The sequence below is a fragment of the Neolamprologus multifasciatus genome, chromosome 22 (genome assembly GCF_963576455.1).
Source record: "Neolamprologus multifasciatus chromosome 22, fNeoMul1.2, whole genome shotgun sequence".
Lineage (NCBI taxonomy): Eukaryota > Metazoa > Chordata > Actinopteri > Cichliformes > Cichlidae > Neolamprologus > Neolamprologus multifasciatus.
In genome coordinates, this window is record NC_140459.1 from 15,371,225 (window position 1) to 15,392,739 (window position 21,515).

Here is a 21,515-nt window from a genome sequence, read left to right on the forward strand (position 1 = left end):
AGTTAAGGACTGCTCGGTAGTATTTGATTAACTGGAGATTTAAAGCTTACATGTAAGTCCTCATTTGTGAGATCAGATGTTGGGTCTGTACATGTGACATTATGTTTTTCATATTGTGAAATATGCTGCAAAAAAACCCTATAGTGTGTTATTTACATGTTCCATAAAATACTATGCAAGTTAGTGCAGGTTAGTTTGCTGTACAGTGAAAGTAAAGAACAGTGTGTTACTGGTGCACAGTGGCTGTGGTGCTTCAGTTAGGTTACATCAAGTAAATGACATAGAGAGATGAGTTTGAAGCTAAGCTGATGATGCTTACATTCATTTGTTGAATTTCACCATCATACCTCCATTATGCAGTGTAGTATTAAAACAGCATGGAAATCAACCAGGACAACTTATGAAACATCTGTTTACAACTTGTTAAATACAGTTTTGTAAATCCACAAGTAACAGTAAACCTCAGACCAGCAGCAGCACAGGTCAGCTGATCTAGGCCTGTACATTAAGAATATCAACTGCAGCAAAGTCCAGATCTAAATCCAATCGAGAATCTGTGGCAAGATCTGGAAACTGCTGTTCACAAACGCTGTCCATCTGATCTGACTGAGCTGGAGCTGTTTTGCAAAGAAGAATGGGCAAGGATTTCAGTCTCTAGATGTACAAAGCTGGCAGAGACATACCCTAAATGACTGGCAGCTGTAATTGCAGCAAAAGGTGGTTCTACAAAGTATTGACTCAGGGGGCTGAATAATTACACACACCCCACTTTTCAGTTATTTATTTGTAAAAGATGTTTGGAATCATGTATGATTTTCATTCCACTTCTCACGTGTACACCACTTTGTATTGGTCTTTCACATGGAATTCCAATAAAATTGATTCATGTTTGTGGCTGTAATGTGACAAAATGTGGGAAAGTACAAGGGGGCCGAATAATTTTGCAAGCCACTGTACTTTATTAGTATTTTTTAATTCTTGTATCTGTACTTTTACTTAAGTACAGAATGTCTGTAGTTTTGCTACATCTGTTGGAGTTTTACCGATTGCCTACCTTTTTTTAAATGAACTAAATATTCAGTGAATAAAAGATTTTTTTCTAATATCTCAAAAGCCTTTCACTTTTTCAAAAAATTCGGAATCCCTCAGTACTGTATAACACTAAAAAACTCTTTCCTAGCAGACTGATTGATTATACAAGTTTCTGAAAATAGGAATCCAAATAGTTCAAGCCTCTTTCTCTGCTCATTTGAGTGGAAGTCAGATTTGAGTAGCTTTTAGTTATTGCCTTCTGAAATATTCCCAAAGATGTTTGGTGAGCCTGATGTCTACTGACTGTGAGGGGAAAGCCACGCATGTCAGTACTCTTTGCCTTCCCAGGACTTCAAACAGGCATGGCACAGTGTCCCTGTATGTCTAGGCCAATTGTCCGGCTGGAAAATGAATCATTTTTTCAGACAATTTCAAGCCAGAGGGGATGGCATGCCACTGAAGAATAGAGTGGAACTCCTTTCTTGTCAGTGTGTAGTTCATCTTGTCTCCAGTTCCTGAAAAGGCAGAGCATCTGCGCACCTGAATATTTCTATCATGTTTCACTATGAGCTTCATGCTTTGTTATACTAACTTTTCATTTGGTGCCAGGTTGGCCTGACCTAGAGTTGGATGAAAAATTATTTATCTGTAAAAATAATTGCAATGTGGGTTATACTCCCAATGCAAAACATTTCATTTCAGCTGCATTTTAGATGTCAAATACTTTGACTATAAAGACAATCTACCTTTAAAATAATTCAAAACCCTTTTAGATGAAAGCTTAACTAACTGTAAAACCTAAATTTTCAGTAATTTGAGAAGTATTTGTTATAAGGATATTCAATTTGTTAATAATTAACATAATTATATCGGATGTGGTAAAGATATATACATCTGATTATCTTGAATATCTAAATTTGTATTGGTTCAGAATTTATTAAATGACAAAATGTTTCAATAAATAATAAAATCAAATAGTTATTCAGTGGAGCTGATTTGGAATAAATCACTGTATTTATGATATTCTTAGTGTTCCTGATGACACATTGTTTTCTTTTGTAAAACAGTAACACCATATCTCCTCACATAACCAGACTCTACCATTTACACAAACAGTCTTTTAGCACTTATACAGTTATGTTAAAAAATAAAAAAATCAGAGGACTCTATATGATAAGATAACTTGTCTGAAACATTCAGGTGTGCATTAAAAGATACAACCCAGCAGCAAATTTACCGTGTGATCAGACTGCAGAGTTGCATCTTAATAAACACATTCTGCAACAATGTCCTTTGGACAGAAAAGACCAAAATGGAGATGACTGAAAATTGTATACAACATTACTTTTTGGAGAAAACCAAACACAGTATTTCAGCACAAACACCTCATACATGTTGTTGCGCATGGTACTGGAGGGGTGAGCTTGCTTTGTAGCCACAGGACCTGAGCACCTTGCAATCATTGTGTTGTCCGTAAACACCTGAAGCCATCTGTCTGACAGTTAAAGCTTGGTTGAAATTCATGCAACAGGACAATGATGCTGCACAGCACAGAAGCAAATCTACAACAGAATGGTTGACACAATAAAAATAAATAAATAAATAAAGGTGTCGCAATCCTGTCCAAGTCCAGAGCTTAACCTGCCTGAAATGCTGTGGCAGGACCTTAATAGAGTGGTGCATAAACAAAAATCCACAATGACTGTGAGACACTGATAAAGTTATAAAAAAAATGATTACTTCAAGTTATTGCTGTTCAAGGTGGTTTTACAAGCTACTGAATCATTAGGCGTCTTACTATAAATTTTAATTACTGGCTAAAAAGTGTCTTAATTTTGTCAAACACATAAGTGGTTACTGCTTAGAATTAAGTGCAGAGTACTGCCACACACACCTACAGCAATATTATAACATTTTCCATGTGTAGTACTTTTAGTTTGTTTGGGGTTTTTTGGTGGTGTTTTGCTATTCTCATTGTCTTTGGACAACATGGCAGTTCACAGTTCTGCCAGCTGGCTGAAGCCCTTGTCAAATCTTGTAAATATTTTATGGATGGCACAGAAAATACATGACATATCCTGTAAATATCGTATATATATATATATATATATATATATACGATATTTACAGGATATGTCATGTATTTTCTGTATATATATATATATATATATACACACACACACACACGTATATATTTGTTTATTTATTTATTTTTGCGACTACACTTTGAGTTGCACAGTAGTGTCCCCCCCCGCGCACACACACACATGCACTAACACATCCTCCAACCACACACACCCATATTTTGCTCGATTGCGGTTTATTTCACACCTCAAACATTTAGCAAACAACTAACCAAATACAAGTAACCTGCACTAAATTACAGGTAGTAATAAAATAAACTACTAACTCTTTTATGCTACGTCCGCAGCTGTTTCGTCCACATGTAAACGGCGTTTCAAATCACAGAAAACTGAGATTTTTTAAAACTCCTTTTCTGCGTTTACGTGTGGAGTTCGTCACGCAACATCAAAGGCATGTGCTTTTTTCACGTCACGCTGTGTGCCACGTTATTGTTTACATGACATGAATTGCAGAATGGCAGATAGTGAGATTAATAGTATTTTGTCTCTATCTTCAGGTTTTACACGCTTACATATACACACGCAGTTACTGTCCCTCTATTTAGAAAGGCAGAGGCGTCACAGTGTAATTATTTTACGTGTAGTTGTTTTTTTCCTGTGTAATAATATTCAACATTGCTATCAATACATTTTTCAAAAAATGCCTCTCTGTGCAAAATAGGTTTAAAAACATAAACAGCTGTGGGATACTGTTTGTCCGTGATTTGAACCAGGGGAACAAATCGTGGCAGGATCAGCCTGATATTATTTGTATCCCACTGTAACTTTACTGTATAAAGAGCTAGCATCTCCAACATGTCAGGAGTAGTTAGTCATTACGACAAGTGTTTGTGAACTAAAAATCAAGAATGTGGGATACTGTTTGTCCGTGATTTGAACAGCCCAGCGCGTGCTCCTGATGCAGGGAAAACCAATTATGCAGGGGAGACCAACCTTGGCACTTGTGCAGGTGCTTCATCATATTTTCTAGTCTTTGGCTTAGAATGAAGTTGGTTTGGAAACATATTCAGCTATGCTTCATCTCCTGCTTTGCGTTTGTGTGGGAGCCCCGTCAAAAAACCTGTCCATCATGCTAGCAGTATCTAAGTGTTGTTTTTTTGGGGTGTTTTCCCCCTTTTCATACCACGCCCCCCCTGCAATGGCTCTGCGCCCCCCCTAGGGGGTGGGCCCCACACTTTGGGAAGGTCTGGCGTAAACGATTTTGCATGAGTTTAGACTTTGGCTTAGTGAGACAACTTTTAAAAGCCTGTTGTCCTCTCACATACCAAATTAATTTTAATTAGAAAAGCTGATTTTTGATTGATTGCTAATTTAATACCTCTGATCAGCTACTTATGTGCACTACAGAAACAAAGGTGTTTTTATAGTGTTGTCTAATTAAACCTTTTTGAAGTATATTGTTGTGAGGGGCTGATTTCGCTTGATTGAAATTAGTCTGCAATGAGACACCCATCCATCCTTCCATCCATCATCCATGTGTGTATGCATATGTATATGTATAGAAAAATAGATAGCAAATATCTGGCAAGTGACTAAAACCACATGACTGCACAACATTTAACAGATCAACAGATATGAATGGATATTAATAATTAATATGTGGAATGCAACTAATATGCAATTAATAAATCTTCTGCATGTTTCTGGAACACCATAATTATGAACCACATCATCAGCAAGGCTCTGTCCATGTGTAGGTTTACTGTTTTTAGATGTGTAGCTGTGTTTCTATAAAGAGGAAAAAAGTTCAGTAAAAGAAATAAAAGAGTAAGTGGAAGAAGGTTTTGGCACCTAAGGATTTATCCCTGGGAAAAAAAAAGTTTTTATGTTGGGTCTGAAAAACTGAATTGTCTCTTGTTCGAAATATCGATGGTTTAATATTGCAACTGTATCTCATCTTTCTTGTCCTTCATCAAGGCACGTATGTGTGTGTGTATGAGGGAGACTGTCCACAATAAAGTGCAATCTTTCTGCTGTTTCACATCAAACACAGTAAGCATGCATCTGCGTGTGTATGTTTGTGTGCCTGTGCGTGAGCATTTGAAAACCCATCACAAGCTTTTTGAGCCAATAAACGTTACAAAGTGTGGAAATGTGTGCATGCCTCTGTATTTGTGCCTATATATGAGTATAACACTGTTTTGTGCAGACCCTTTCAACACAGTATACTTACAAACATACAGGGTTCAAAGTAGCTTACTGTAACATAAAATGGACACATTAAAAGAGGGAATCAGCAAAGTTGAACCTAGCGGGTTGGATCCTCCAGGGAGATCACTAAGTGCTTGTTGTGGGCTTTAATATTTTTTTTCTTAATCTCATTCAAGGGTTCATGATAGAGGAAAAGAAAAGGCTGTACAATTATGGTCTCACTGTAGAGAGTCACCGGTAAGGTGCTGCTTCTTTAAGCACAACAACAAAAACTAATACATTATTAATATCCAAAGTCATGTTAATAAGGGCACCAATAATACAGGCAAAACCCAACAATCAAATAATCACCTTTGAGTAAGCACTTAGCAACAGTGGGAAGGAAAAACTCAGTTTTAACAGGAAACCTCCAGCAGAATCAGGTTTGAGACGGGGCAGCCATCTGGTTGAGAGTGATAGCAGATCATGAATGTCCTTATTCACAGTGTTTACTTTGAGGAGTCTCCAGGCAACTACCTGGTCAAGCACAGCAATTCCTGTGGGTGGCCAAGACAAGAACGGAGAGGTGGAGGTTCAGCTGATCTACATAGTGGTGACTGTAGTGAGCATCTTTGTAGACATCTGTTATCTTAAGCTGCAGCCCATTGGCAGCTCCTCTCGTTAAAGCCACCCCGTTATAATCTTGGCTGATATGTTTGGCCTTGTACTCATTTGGGAGTGTTGTACTCAGCAGCAGTGCTGTAGAGATGGTCCTGGTACTTGCACTCTGGATGATTATTAACTAAAAAAAAAAACCACTCTAATGTAAGTGCCAGCTATGAGTCAGTGGAAATGTCATTATTCTCATCTGCTTGCATGGTTATAATATCAATACTCTACATTTCCTGAGGACTTGAGTGATTTAAAAGAGACAGCATGCAGTCCAACAGGTTGATTTTGACCATCTTTGAAAACCATAAAATGTCTTAAGGTGCTTCTTCTATTCTGTTGCATGGCTAACATAGAGAGACAGACAACCATTCACAACTATGTATGGCTGAAAATTGCCAGTTAACATAACCCATGCATATCTTTGGACTGTGGGAGGACACCAGAATACCCGGAGGGAACCCACGCATGCACAGGATAAGCATGAAATCTCATAGAAAAAGCCTAACTGGCCCAAAGATTCAAGCCAAAGACTTTCTTGCTTTATACCTTACAATATAATGATATCTGCTGTTGTGATTTGGCCCTTTGCAAATAAAACTGAGTTGAACTGCTACAATTGAATTGCTTTCCAGTCCTTCAGAGACAACTGGAACTTTGACCCTTACATAGTCTTGGCTTAGTGTGCGGATTTTGTAACAAGTAACTTTCAAAATAAAAATAGAAGTGAGACCTAAATGGGGAAAACACAGACACATGAATGGACTTTATGTGTCTGTAGTCGAGTTGACACAAGAGGGTTGAAAACACAGAGGAAACAAACTAAAATCTAAAGCTAGGACTCGCATGAAGAACTAAGACTCCAAAATACCAAAAACAGTTCAGGAAAAAAAACCCACACAAAACCACAAAGCCCCCAAACCCCACAATCAGACCCGGGATCATGACACAAGAACACAGCTAAAGGACTTAAGGTCAGGTGAGAAGCTCAGCTCATAACTTCTAGAAGATTTGAGATTGGATAAGAATGGTAGCACTGGGAGAACCATAGAGACTGTGTAATATGTAAAGCGTGATGCTGTGATGTGGTCAGTGTCTCCCTGTAAATGTTTTAAGGTCTGGTGGTATTTAGCCAGGGAAAAAATGTGATGCAACAAAGTGTCTGCAAGTAATACTTGCTTTCCTGTTCTTGTTCATTCAGTGGAGTTCACACTCAGGAGACAGGATTTCTGTCCAGTTTGTGGAGATGATCAAAAAATGATATGGTTGAGATAGCTATCTTTATTATATCCCACATAACATTTAACAGAAAAATTGTTTACTTAATGAACTAACTGTTTACTGTAAATATACTGAAAATTGCTATTAGGGACAATGGTGTTCAAACTTTAACACTCATAACCTTCACTTAGACATGGGCATGTGTTCATTCAGAATTACTTCCATCAACCAGCTTTATTGAAAATTTAAGCTAATGGTCTATCTTTTACAGGTGTGTAGTACATTCCTGAAGTAAGCCAAGGAGTAGTTCTTGTTCCCTCAGCACCTCATTGGTGTAACATGGTGAGTTGTTCCCACAACACAGTGCAAAGTTCCCTGATGAAACAACGGTGAAAGAATACTTCGTGCTGAACAAGGCAAATGCTCAAAAACAGAAATGCCATTCATTTATGAGAACAGTGAGTTCAAGAGTGACAGTGGTGTCATGCCTCTGTATCAACAACCTACAGACATCTTCCACAGAGGCCGTTCGTCTTCTCAAGGTCTTCCTCGCCACACCCACCACACAACAGCTGAATATGAGAGGTGCTTTTCTACTTTGTAAAGGATCAAAACTTTGCTGAGAATCACCATGACACAGGATTGTCTTAATGCTCTGGTTATGCTCTCCATGGAGAAGAAACTCGACAGAGACTTTTAAGAACAAGGTCAACAAGAGGTTTTCCACTCAGACAGAGAGAAGAACAAAGTTCCTGCACAATACAAATGTTTTCCTAGGACATTACCTTGAGTTTTTGGTAATCGTTTACCAGGTTTTATTATTATTCCAGGTTTTTATTAGTCTTAATACTTTATATATTGATATATAAGAGGTGCATAATTTATTCACATTGTTACATATGATAGTTTACATCAAAAACATAGACAGATAATACACAACATACTCAGCAGATGCACATTCTGGTGCGTGAGATCCATCTTGTGTAGTGTTTCTGGAAGCTCTAATGAAAGAAATCAATTGCGTATGACTATCATACAAAGTCTTATTTTCAATGCATCACTATGATTATTGTGTTGACTTTTTGTTTTGCTCTGTATGTGTCTCAAAGACATGCAACTGGCAAAACAAAGCAGATGAAAAAATCGAACAGGTGAAATCAGTGATAGCAAAAACATCCCAATGCAGCAAGAACAAAGGATATAGTTAATAATATAGTTTATCTGAAGCTTAGTTTGGTATACAGCCAAGAAATATGATGATACTTCAATTCCCTAGCTATACTTAAACTCCAGCTTTTCAAAGACTCTCCTCTTAAACCAACCTCTATTTTTGATTGAAGCGGTTGACAAACTGGGCAGTTACTGGACAGCATCAATCAATATCATAGATTTGGATCTATGACTTCTAAGAATGTCTCCTGCAAGATAGGGCCAATTAAGGACATTGACCCAAGCTACATTATGCACCATAATATGTCAGCTGTGTGTGTATAAGTTTCAAGGGATTGGATGAGGAGCAAAGATTAATTAAACATTAGTTACACCAAATGGGTGCCTTGCCATTGCAATAAGCGTAAGTAAGTTTGGAAAAAATAAATACAGGGAGACAAAATACAAATAATAAATTAAGAAATAAGCAATCTGTGACACATAAGAAATCCATATAAATCGATAAGTATATGCAGTAAAAAGGCTAAGCAATAAAAAACACTTAATTTAAACTCAGGGTGATTTGGTGGGTTTCAGCTCATTTGTTGTTGAGGCTATCAGAAAACACAGGGTGGGAAAAAATCATCTAGTTTTAAATCTAAAGCATGGACCCGTGGCAAAGAAAAACATAATCCAAATGATATTAAATATTGTTAGCCACTGTAATGATGTGAAACAGTAGTTGTGATACGCATAAAGTTTAATGCAAAAGCTGTGCTATCCTTTAGCTAGTGTGTACCTTTTGTGTGGATGAGCGTGTGTCCCGTGAAAGGGTTGTTCTCTCTCAAAGTTTCTTAGTTTATAAAATGTTTTCCCCAAGTAATCCGGTGAAATATTCATGTCATTACATTATGCACAGTAAACATGACATAAAAGAAAACTTTAAAAAACATGGTTAATTAAGTATACATGCTGGTCAATAGGCCAATAAGTGCAAACCAGAAGTTGCTAGCCGCAGTATCAGGCTGGAAAGTAGCACATATCAAAAAGTATTGTATAGTTAAAATTTCAAAGGCTGTCATTGTCTGTCAGCATAGTATACCTTTTATTGCATGGTGTGTTTTGTTCTGTGAGATATCTCTCATTTGTAGTTAAACTTCTTGTCGCGGATTAAAGAGGTAGGGGAGACCGGGGATAGTTGTAACGTGGGTCAGTTCCAATTTCTCCAATCAGGGCTAAGTTTCAAATGATGTGATTCATCCTGTACACGTCCAATTCAGTTCTGCTATCACATGTGAAAAATCAGCATATTTTGTCAAACACAGACAATTTAACACGAAAAAAAGTAATTTGTATGCCAAAAAGTAAGTTTTTCTACTTTATTTGAATTTCTAATAGCATTATCTGCTTTGCAGTTAAACTCATCAAACTTAAATTATGTTATTTGTATGCCTATGAGGATATATTCTGTGTAGGTCTTTAGTGCTAATGTTTTAGCCGTTGGCTGTAATGTTAGCTAGTTCATGGCTATAGGAGTCTGGGTCAGTTGTAACAGCAACAGTCTGGGTTAGTTGTAACAATAATGCAGATGTTAAAACTTACCACACTATTACTTTAATTTATATTAAACAAGTTGGGGCAACGACATCAGCAGAGAGGTTCACTGGTTACCTTTGTATATGCGGTTAATGCCATTGGCAACACAATTCCTCCACTGTTTGTGTTCCCACAAATACATTATGCAGACCACTGTGTCAGACAGGCACGTGCAGGGGGGGGGGGGCTAGAGGGGCTTGAGCACCCGCCCCTTTCCTGATGGGTGCCCAAAGTGCCCTTTTGTTGAGACAACTTTTTAAAAAAAATATTATTAATTATTTTTTTTTAATGTGTGTGTGCGTGCGGAGTCCTGTCTGTGCCCCTCAACAATAATATTTAACTATTAATCACAGTTTTGCTAAATAAAAGGATCTGGCTTGCATCAGTCACATGATCACATTTAACCAATGATCGCCCTTGACGGCAGAACGCGCTGGTTACGAGCCGGGAACGAGCTCACAAAGAGCACGCGCATTTTTTGCGGTGCGGAGCTGTAGGAGAAACACAAATTAACTCAGAGACACAGACTGATGCGACAAAACCAGTAAGTAGGTGTACAGCGTAAACTGTAGTGTATAGCACACAGGAGTATTAGCTTATTATGGACACGTTGGTATGTTGAAACAAACGAGCGTGCTGTGTGTGTAACAGCGCGACAAACATTACCTGTCCTTTTATTAACTGCACTGGTAGCGCTGGTCATAGCTGCTGGCTACCTGTGTAAGGCTGTCATGGGTCTGTAGCTCTGTCACCGTTTTAGGGAACATATTTAGTTTTAAAGTAAGTTTCCGGGCTTTTCCTGCCTTTCTTGGGGGATTATATTTCACTAAAAAACGATCTAATATGCATGTCCACATAATTATGCATTAGTATAATTATAATATATTAAAAAACACACGCTGTATTTTAAAGAACATACATTAAGAAGCAGATTATATTAGATTTATATTTTAAATAAGACAAAATTTGGATTTTACAGCAGTAAAATTATTGTATCTCTACAGTGAATGTAATAATGTAATGTAAAAATGTAATAAGCTTTGCCCCTGCACAGAGTGGATAGTGAAACAAATGGAATCATCATAAATACATTATTTCATATTTATTACTTCCCCCTCCTCATTGCTTTATTATTGTAGCTCTAGTAATAAATAATAATGTAAGGATTCTGAATCAGCACCGTGATGGCATGATAGTATATACAGTATTCTGAAGAAGGTCTAAAATGTCACTGTGCGTGCGTGCATGTGTTTGTTTTATTTAGATGGATTTAAAAAAAAATATTACTCATGATATAACATTGTCCAGACATGCCTGGTAAGGACATGAGGAGGAAACAGTAGGAGCTGTGTGAGGCTACTAAAGGCAGTGCTATAACATTTTTCTGTCATCATTAAGTGCAAGAGTTGTTAGGTGTGGATAATTAAATTATAGTTTATTGCAATAGCAAGTTGTGCCTTGTTCTCAGATAGACAGCAAGTGGAGAGTGATATATGAAATGATGGGATGGAAGGAAGAAGAGAAGCAAAGAGTGATTCACAGGCAGAGCCTAAATTATTTCTCACAGTTTTTTGTTGCCTTATGGTTCCAAGCGCTGTCACCAATCTTTGCATTTTGTTATTATCTCATGATACTTGTTTAATCAGCTACCATCTCTCCTATGGACTTTTTAATGTCTACAGTCTCAGATCAACACAGCCCTGCCCTCCAGCACTATCCACAGCAACCCCTCAACAGCAACATTGTACCCATCAGGTAAAACATCAGCTATGTTTGCTTTGCGTTGTTGCCCATATTAGATTCTTGATGAATGTGTGTTGTTGTTATTCAGCCTGGTTCAATGTGCCCCTTTTTAACTTTGAGCACCCGCCCCTTTAAACCTCTCTGCACGGCCCTGGTGTCAGAGATGGACCAGTAGGAAATATTGGTAGTGGAAATAAATCAGGATGGGTTCAAGAAACAGATTTCCTCATCTTTCTGAAGCACTTTGCAAACCACACCAAGGTAAGCCATGATAAAAAGTAATGGAATTGCGATGCTGGTGAACAACTACATTTTTTCAGCTTCATTGTTATGTTCAAAATTGGTGCAAGAGTTGTAGGTTATAATGCCCACTGAGCCAATGAGGCCAAACTCAAGGAAGACCAACCAAAATTAATGAAATATTCAGTTGCAGAAAATTCCATAATTTGTCTTTTTTGGGGGGTTGACATATGTTCAAAAGCTAGATTTCTGCATTCTGTCATACACACGCATAGCTACATAAATGGCTCTAAGTGCATTCATGTGTTGAATAAAAAAGATTACATGTTAATGTTTTGTTAGTACCCTTATTTCATTGTGTTACATTTCACCCCAGGATATGTTACAACTAACCCAGACTATGGGGTTAATTGTAACATTTCACTCTTTGTGTTTGAGACCATACCACGCAATGGGTAATTGTGCTGCAGAGAAAATAGCTGCACTATTTAATAGCAGAGACATGTAAATACTTTGCATTACATTTTGAATCCACTACCTTAAAAGAGCTCCAAGCTACAGACAGAAATGTCAAAAATGTTACAACTATCCCCGGTCTCCCCTATGTGTCACTACATCTGGAAGAAAAAGAAAGGATGTGAAAGCAGTTGACATGAGTCACTGGTGGTTACCATAGCATTTTATGGCCAGATTTCAGTCCTTGATCTTCATCCTTGATTTAAAGGCTTTTTTAGCAAGACTGTGTTGTTAGGCCCCAAAAAAGATTAGCAGATCCTTGATAGAAAAATAAGCATGCTGCTGTTAAAATAATAAGCCTGAAATCTGTGAGTGGTAAGAACATCATGCATTCCCTCCTTTGCATATTCATGCACACTGTGGGATGATAGTATAACAACTATCTGGTTATGTCCATAACCAACTTTGGTTCACAGAGGTCTGGACCTTGCATTATTATTATTATTATTATTATTATTATTATTATTATTATTATTATTATTATTATTATTATTTTGGTTACAAAACAAGACAGTAAAAAATGTCACAGGCCAATATGTGATGAAAATGTGTTGGGTTGGGCACATAATGTGAATAAAGTGCACAGTAGTAAATCAAAATAGTCATAAATGTGCAAATGAGTTTGTGACTCTGTCCCCATAATAATAATGAGACACTGAACATAATACTCATTATTTATCAAAATCTAATAATAAATTAAAACTACATTCAGGTCTGCACTCCATCGCACACCTTCAGAAGTAAAATTGGTCTTAACAGAATGAAAGCTCCTCCTCAGTCTTATCACACATTTCTGCTTGCTTTTTCTTAGAAAAAGAAACCTGCTAACTCTCAGCTTACAATGTCTTATTTTTGTCTCTATTATGGTAGGGTCTTTACCTTACAATATAAAACACGTTGAGGCGAATGTTGTTGTGATTTGGTGCTATAGAAATAAAATTGAATCGAACTGACTTCTTCAGAGTAACACTTCACTCTCCCTTATCAGTCATAGCAATACTAGAAAAGCAATAAGGCTGTAATTTTGGAATTATCTCCGATCTGACTGCTTGTAATTGAAAAATCTATTGTTAACTAGACTTCAAATTTTAAGAGGATCTGTCACGCTCATTTCAACTCTATATTTTTAAATTTCAGCTCTACTGGAGTAGCTTTGATGGACTGACAAAATAAATTCTTATGTTCCAACCTCTTTTTAAGGCCACTCTTCCTTTAAGGCAAGTTTCTTCTAGCCAGCTCCCACTTGAAAACAGATAGTTTGAACTGCGGTGGGTGGGGCTGCTGTGATCACAGCCAAAGCTGTGCACCTTTGATGAACATATGAAGAGTATCTCCCTGCAATGGCATACAGTGAAAAGAAGAATTAAAAACCCTTTAGAGCAGTTTGAAGCCTGAACGTTTGCTCATATGATTTACTTGTACATAATCTGAGGTCATTTTTTGTAACTGTGACTATATTTTACATGAGGATCCTCAACTAAAACAGTAGATAATGACAGAAATAAGCAAAAGTGAGCCAAACTTGTTTAAACAAAAGCTCCACAAAAGCTGTGGAGATCCTTCATAAGTAGTCAGCTTAGTACCTGTAAGCTCACTGAGTGATTTTGTATTATTTTCCAAGGTTTTTATTTTTTTTAAAAAGTACTCAAAGCGTTTGAGCCCCAGAGTGAGCTGGTGTAATATACAACGCACCATGAGAGATCCCACAATAAGCACAGGTATTCTGCTATTCTAGAATCAAGGCTCGTTAAAGCATATTACAGCTTTTTCATGTTAGAAAATAGACTTTGAACATAACAGACTCAAAAATATTTTTGGTCTTGACCTGCGGTCTCAGAAATGAGACTCAGAGTTGTCCATAAGTGAGCAGGAACACCATCTCATCATCCAAATTCTTTTGGCCTTCGCTGGACTATATTTTTCCCATCAGTCATCCTGTTGCTAATAGCGCCAAGAGAGGGTTGGCCCAGAGGTCATTCAACCAATCAGCATCTAACACTGTAAGTGGAAAGTGGGATGATTATCTCTGTCTTTCTTTGCGCCTTCTCTCATCATGATTATCTTTCCCACACTCTCCCTCCTTGATTATCTCTCGCTCTCATTCTGTTCCTGCCTCACTTTCTTTTTTCCCTCTCAGTCAATGGTTAGCTCGTCATGGTGCCCCCCCATCCCCATCTTTCATTTATTTCCATGTCTGCCTCTCTCCATCTTTCATTAATCACTGTGCCATCCTCTTATAGAAAGTGCAGTTAACAGACAGATGACTACAATCAGCCTCAGTTCACCAACAGGTCATTTGGCAGCACGTATAGATGTGCGTGAGTGTGTGTAGAAACTTGCCCACAAACACGAATGTATGCATAAAAGCCTTTGTGAGTGTGCACATACATTATGGAGTGCAGTTGCATATGTATGCTGTTAGATTTACTGTTGTGTGTATGTGCCAATGTGTTATTTTGTACAACATGGATTGAAGCACGGTGCTTTTCCTCTTTATGAGTGATATGTCAATTCACAGTTCTATTCAATTCCACAGTAGATTGGATGGAATATGATCTGCATATTATAGCAATATCATTATTGCCAGTGTTCTGATTAAACCGCCTTTTTTATGCCATGACTAAATGATTTTACACATATATATAAAAGAGACAGAGACTCTTTGGTCATGTTAAGTTGCTAAAAACAAAATTATAAAAGCAAAACCATTTTAAACTGGATAAAGTACATGGTTTGAACACACAAACTTTGGAAGAAAATAGACCTTCAGATACAGTAAATTAGCTGAAAGTCATATTTCACCCAATTTCTTTAAAGAGTGCTAAAGATTGAAAGTGGGGATGGAAATGCAACCGCAGTTCTAAGAAAGTTGGGAAAATATGAAAGAATAAAAACAGAATGCAGTGATTTGAAAATTTTGAACCCATGTTGACAGTGCAACACAGAAAACATATCATATATACTAATTTAAGAAAATTCTTTTCTTACTTTGAATTTGACAGCAAAAGTCAGGAGGGTAGAAACATAACAAGCAACAGCTGAAGAAACATATTGCAACTAATTACATTGATTGGCAGCAGATCAATAACATGACAGGCTGTAAAAAGAGCATCTTAGAAAGGCAGAGTTTCTCAAATGTAAAGATCTGCAAAGACCGCATCTGCAAATTTCACAATGTTCTTTCATGTAAAATTGTATTTTAATATCTCATCATCTACAGTACATAATATCATCAAAACAGAATTAGAGAATTTGGAGAAATCTCTGTGCACAAGGGAAATAAAATCAAGGACAAAAATCAGTAGTGTTATTTGTGACATCGTATTAGAAATAGACATAATTCTGTAATGGAAATCACTGCATGGGCAAGGAAGGGGGGAAGGCGATTAAAGCTCTGTCATGCAAAGAAGAAACTGTATGTGTAAGTGTTCTGGTTCAAGGATCACTAAAAATGGACTGAGCCAAAATGGAAAACTAAAGAAAAGAAAACCAAAGAAGGGAGGAACTACCATGCTATCAGCACTCAGAAGTCTGCATCGCCCATTGTATGGGGCTTCAACTATGCAACTATGGAGATCAAATTATCCAATGGAAGTGGCAGCTTGGACAGGTGGAAAATCAACAGTGCTAAAAGATTTTAGAACAATGTGTTCTAATCCAGATCCAAGGCCTATGCAAGGCCTTCTTTTCAGGGAAAGCCTTGCATATTTCAGTAAGACAATGCTAAACCATATGCTGCATGTATTACAATAGCATGGCTTTGTAGAAGAGTCTGGGTGTTGAACTGGCCTACCAGCAGTCCAGACCAGACCTTTCACCAGCTTGGCTGGTGGCACATTATGTAACAAAGAAATACAACAAAGAAGTCCAGGGACTGTTGAAGAGCATATCAGATATGAATGGGATGAACCCAAAAGTCTTAAAAACCCAGTATCTATGCGCAGTCCTCAGACATTTATGGCATGTTGTTAACAGAAGAGGGGATGCTACAAGTGGTAAACATGACTGTGTCCCAACTTTCTGAGGTGCTGTCATCAAATTTAAAATGAGATAATATTTTTCTTTGAATTGTACGTTTTCTTAGTTGAAGCATTTTATGTTTTCTGTATTTTACTGTGATTAAAATATGGCTTTACAAAAATGTAAAGATTTGCATTTCTTCTTGTATTTACATTGTACATAGCATCCCAACTTCTTCTGGAACTGATGTTTTAAAATAAACAGGTCACCAAAAATCAGCTGGGTGAATCACAATCCTCAACTTACACCTATTTACTCACTGACCTTAATAATTGTTTTTTCTTTTTTTGTTTTAACAGGATCCTCTGTGACAGCAGCTTGAATATGCAGTCTCTCTAACTGGACAAACCAATGGTATATAGCCTAATCACATTAAACATATGAATAAAGCAGACCTTTCTTTCCATGATTGGTTAGGAGCTGTTTATGCTGTGAACTTAACATAAATGCCCTAGCAGATGATGAAGTCAAGGAAACATCCCCCTAAGAAAGCTATTATAGTAATATGAATCTGAAAATGCAAAATATCACATGGTTAGGAATGAGCTGTGGAAGAGACAAATGATTCATGCGGTTGAATCCAGGCAACAGGAAAGAGGAAAGGGAATTTGTAATGTTAATTAAGATGAGAGGAACAGCTTGAGTACTTTCTGAAAGTGAACAATGCAGCAGCAGTGGTGACAAAGACATGAAGAGAAACAGCATGAGTTATGAATGAGACTGTAAAGGAATATAAGACAAGGGGAATGTGGAGATACAGTAAAAGAAGAGTTTAAAAATAGGTCAGGGAGGCAAGATTAGAAGTGCAAAGGAACTGAAAGAACACAAGAGGTAAATAAGACACTAACGAAGGGTGGGACGAGTTTGCCTGAGAGAACAAAAGTGGGAATAACTACCTGAGGCGAGGAGGTAACAGGTTGTGAAGAGGACAACAGAGGAGGAGCAAAAAGAAGAAGACCAGAAAGATGAAGGGGGAAAACTGATGAACAAGACAAAGGTGGAGAAGTTCAGGGGAGGAGATGTACTGTACAAGATAAGGTGATAAATTCTTGTTCCAGAAAAGAATCCAGAGATTTTAGGACTACACACCCTCAAATTAAATAAAACAGTGGAGCCCTGTTGTAATGTGAGGCTGGAGAAGACAGGGTTGATGTGTTTTATCAGTCAATTGGTGCATGTTTGTTTCGACTGAGAAATTACAAAAATTAATATCTCTTTCAATGTACAACAAATATGTCTACTGAATATCAAATTAAGACTGAGCTGAAGAAAATCTAGGTGCAAGTGTCGCTTTAACGGCAGTTACATGTGATCGCTTGCAGAACTTACTTCTTAACATAAGCCAGAACAGGTTCACTACTATGTTAACATAAACCCATCTCAAACTTGCCAGAACCCATTGTAATCCAGACTGCTGTTCGCTGATTGGCAAACCTGTAGTGATTTTAAAGCTGTTGAAAGAGGATAAAGGAAAGCATTGAATGATGAATGCGGAAGGAGAGAAGAAACACTGATGTGGCTTCATAGATTTGAAAAGAAAAAGGGGCCGATGTGATCACAGGATGAAGAGAAAACGAGGATTTTCAACACCGGCACCACAAAAGCAGATTAGACTGGTCATATATAATGGAAATCGGAGAAGAAGCCGTTGATTAGATAGGAGAGAAGAGGAGAAAGCATGCAAGTGGGGAAAACAGAAGAAAATGTGATGAGAAAAGCAATGACAGCTCAGGGTGCCACTAGGGATATGGGATCCTGTGTGAGACTCAATCCATGCCAACCCTAAAATATAACATCTCATAGACGTGGATCAGTATTCTCCCGAGATTTTGTGCAACATTGATGAGATATGTCAAAGCCTTGTTTACATAATGATAACATCTCTCTCTATATATATAGCTTGAGGATCCTGCGCAGTATCTTTGCTGTCCTGTTTCTTGAACTGCGCTCTTCTGGACAGAGATTTCGGATGTTATTCCTAGGATCTGCTAGACCCACTACCTCGGGGGTCACTGCACCAAGCACTCCGATTACGATGTTCCAACAAAATTGTTCTTCACAACGCAAAGCAAGGTTCATAAAATGTTAGATGAAAACGTTTAGTGTGGAAGAAATTGACCAGCTTGGATAGAGTCCTGACCTTAACCCAAAAAAACACCTTTAGGACGAATTAGAGTGGAAACTGTGTGCCAGGCCTTCATCCAGCATCATTGTCTGACCTCACAAATGCGCTTCTAGAAAAAATTCCAGAAAAATCCCATAAACTCCTAAACTTTGTGGAAGGTCTTCCCAGAAGAGTTGAAGCTGTTATAGCTGCAAAGGGTGGGCTAATATGATATTAAAGCATATGAATTAAGAATGGGATGTTACTCAAGTTGATATAGGTGTGAAGGCAGATGAACAAATACTTTTGGCACTATAGTGTACATAGATGTGTAAAGAAGGTCCAATCATTTTTGAACAAAAACCATTTAGTAGAAGGTTGCCTGTGATTTGATGCTTTTAGGTGAATGAAATCATCCAAGGAAATGTCTGTTTTAACTTTATGCTTACTTTAAGGTAAAATTAAGTAAGAAACTTAAAGTAACCCGTTCTTCTTCACCGTGTGACTCTGCTCTGAAATTTCAGCACCTAGAACATTTCAGACATTTCAATCGTCTCACATACTCTCTTTAAATACAGCTGATTTTGCTATATTATCAGTAAATTGTTGCACACATTGTTTGATAAGTACAATAAAATGGATTATTTTTAATTTATGCTGAAATATTCACTGAAGAGGTGTGACTTGCCTTCCAATCTGTGCTATGCCCAGAGAAAATTATGCTGTTTTCATGATGGTGCTGGTGGCTAATACTCATAGATATCAAACTCACAGAATACAAACTCATGTCGCACATAGAAGTAATTGTATGCGTCACTGTATGTCTAAATGAATTGTATAGTCTCCTTTATGTGTATAATCGGTACAAAAGTTCAACTAGGGGACAAGCGTTGGGGGTGGGGGGTGAGAACACACAGGAAAGAAAGGGCTTCTGGAGAGGGAAAGAGACTGATTCATAACTCAAAGGAATCCACACTGATAAAAGGGAGAGCTGGAGTGACAGAAGAAACGTTTTAAAACATTTTATGAATTCTTACTGAAGTCATTTCATCTTTTTGCTTCAGCTTCCTGTGCTGTTCACATTGTACTGATTAAAGTTTCCCATTTGATGTACTTATAATCTTTATCTTTCTATCAGATTATCAGGAACCACTGATGCCTGTAAGAGCTTCGAGTAAGTGGCCAGAAACCAAGAGGGACTGAATGTTCATTCCTAAATTGAACAAACATCTCGGTCATGACAGAATGAGAGACCCACACCTAAATCACGTGTATAACTACATGTTGCTTAATACTGTTCTGTTCTGTAAGTGAACCATTACACAAGCATGCTATGCAATCAGTTATCTTTTTTTCAAATGAAATGAAAAGGTTACTGAACTTTAAATGGTATGCTTACTACTTTTGCATGCAGCTATTATGAAATTCATCGTCTCATTCAAAAGAGAACAGCAAAATGGCAGAGATCTGGTTCACAGCACTTTCCTAAGCAAAAAAAAGAGCTATCTTGTCATCATCTCAGCAGACTCCACTGACTGCATTCCTTAGGTCACAGTTTCACTAATATAATATGAGGGTAAACTCAGCTTGTGCAACTGAACTATAAACCTAACAACTTATTATCTCTGAACAAGAGTAACGATGACCATGACAGTCTTTCACGTTTAGTCATAGTTTCTGCTTATGCTTACCTGGTGTTTTCTCCCTGCGGTTCCCAGGAATCCTCTTGTTCATCACTTCCACACAGGGCAATACTAGAGATGGACCCATCCGACATTACGTATCGGTATCGGTCCGATACTGACGTAAATTACTGGATCGGATATCAGAGAGAAATAAAAAAATGTAATCCGATCCATTAAATATCAAAAAAGCACCTCACAAAACTTGCAACACAGCGTAACTCGGCTCATAACCGTAGCACCTCGGAGCAGTGTGCTTACGTGATAGAGCGGCTGTGTGTATTTGTAGCCTTGCTACCAAACCAGCATTTCATCTCCGAGAAAGTTATCCCAGAGATAAGTAAAGCAAGTGTGTAAGTTCATCTCTGAATGTTTGTAAAGCATTCCCATGTTAAGCTTAACAACCGATATATGCAGCGACTGCCTCTTCTCTCTCCCTCCCTCTCCTGCTGCTACTTCAATCATGAAACTGCTTAATGATCAGCTGATCGGCTTTCTGTCCGTCTCTCTTGTTTGTTTTTGGCCCACTTTGCAACGGAAAGAGGAAATCAGCAGCTGAACAACAGCAGCACGTTTAAGCTTGATAAGCTGTTGTTCGAATTTCGTAATAATATTACTTTCTAGACCAGGATCCTTTTCTACGTAGCTGACGGCTGGTAACTGTGCAGGGCCGGATCCCCCCCCCGGGGGGGGGGGGGGGGATCCCCCGGGGGGGGTGCAATAGGGCATTAACAGGGAAAAGGTGGCACTGTTCCCTGTTAATAGGGCATTAGGTGGCACAAAGACATACTTTTCTTTCTTATTCTCATTTAAAATGTCGAGCTTTTAATAAATAATTGTCTGAATCTTACATCCAAAGTTTTAATCTTATGTAAAATATATAGAAGTCCATTACTGTATATAGTAACTGTTAAGTCTAATATACCCTAGTAAGCTATACTACCTTTTCCTTTGGGAAGGTACCATCTGTGCAGTCTGCAATTCTGTAGAAGAAAGATGTTGAATCTATTTAATTATTCTTGAAAAATTATTTATTTCTGTGCATTTTTTTTCACACTGCATCAAATTAAAGTTGATTACGTCGATTAAACATCATGAGGTGGAGGGTTGGGGGTGGTTCCCTATTTTTTTTTTGCTGGAATTTTGCAACCCTATTAGTTAGGTTGCTTAATATTTCTGCTAAGTACTCTTTAAAATACCAGAATAGGGAGGATGGAGCAGGTTTAAGTTTATTAGATTGATCAGTATTGCTGAACTATAAAATATTTT